We start from the raw sequence: 1,648 nt of genomic DNA, 5'->3' as shown, positions 1-1,648 counted from the left end.
GTGTGTGTGTGTGTGTGCGTGTGTGTGTGCGTGTGCGCGCTCATATAGAGAGTTGGTTTCTGAGTGCCAAGTACTGTGACTATGGCGTGTCCTCTACACTGTTATTTCACAGGCTTTTTCCTATTCAAAACAAACAAAAAAAAAAGCACAATGTCAAATGTCTTTTCTTTATATCACTGTATTTTAGCCTAGCCTTTGCTAATTTATACAAGACCAAGTGTTATTATATTTAATGCACAGCACCTGATTGAGGTGTTTTGCTTGTGTAACCTGTATTAAAGCCCCTTTAAAGTGTGCTGCGGTGGATGGATGGAGGTCCAGGGTCTTTTGACACCCAAACTTTTGGCAACATCTTCTATCTGGAGAAGATCCACTTCAAAGTGCACAGATGTATATTTGAAATGCTAATGTTGCATGAGATAGCCTTTACATTAAGAGAAAACAAAGAGTGTGTATGTAGGGTTGGTATATAAAATGACGCTGTGTTGGAAACGCTTAAACATTTACTTTTATAATGCCGCTAATGCTCCACGTGTTCAATGAGAATGAGGGTTTGTTGGGTTTCCAAGCCAATGAAATGGAGATTTCTACATAATTGCAGTACAGATAAAGCCCAAAATGTAAATGATCTTTTAAATATTATTATTATTATTATTATTATTATTATTAAACCATAACTTGCATGGACTGATTACCCTATTTAAATATTAGAACTTTGAGATACCTTGTAATTGAATCAATGCCTAAATGTATGGATTTGTTGGTGCTTTTCTGCACTTTTCTCTTTTAGAAGTCTGAATGTGTAGATCTGTGCAGTTGTACAAATTAATAAACATTTTAAAACTGTCTGCATTCAGTATTTAGTGTGCTTGGATTGCAAGAATGATGGTGCTTGATGATTTGATATGTTTGTGTGCTGACAATAGCAAATTACCTATTTAGTATAATAAGTACTTACTTAAAGGGATAGTTCACCCAAAAATGAAAATTCTGTCATTTACTCACCCTCAAGTTGCTCCAAACCTGAATGAATGAACAAAAATATTTTGAAGAATGTCGGTAACCAAACAGTTCATGCGTTGACTTTTTTTCCCATACTGTGGAAGTCAATGGGGTTCGTCAACTGTTTGCTTCAAAATATCTTCTTTTGTGTGCAACCGATCAAAGAAACCCAAACATGTTTGGAACAACTTGAGGAGGAGTAAATGATGACAGAATTTTCATTTTTAGGTGAACTGGCCCTTTAAATCGACAGCGCTGCCTTCGCCACATGGTGAAATTGTGGTCAAGGGAGACACCTAGTGGTGAAACAGAGCATTGTGTACAGTTTCGTGTTTTTTAAAATATGTACAAGTTATTATAGAAAACAAATTCATGAGAATTATTGACATGATATATTTCAGACCATTTTGTTCTTATAAATACAAAAAATTGACAGTGAAACTATGAAAAATTGTTTACAAAAAATCGTTATGCTCGTGATTCAGAAATTAGACTAAAACACTGAATGTTAAACATTCTTTTGGTCAAAAAAAGCAATCACTAACCGGAATTACAGCGTTGATTAAAAAACTACATTTCCCAGAAGACACCGCGCGTCAACTCCTGCACTCCTATTGGTTGTCTGACCCTCGTCGTCATCAGCGTG

This window comes from Megalobrama amblycephala, linkage group LG10, assembly GCF_018812025.1.
Source record: "Megalobrama amblycephala isolate DHTTF-2021 linkage group LG10, ASM1881202v1, whole genome shotgun sequence".
NCBI lineage: Eukaryota > Metazoa > Chordata > Actinopteri > Cypriniformes > Xenocyprididae > Megalobrama > Megalobrama amblycephala.
Note: the sequence above shows the minus strand (reverse complement) of the source record.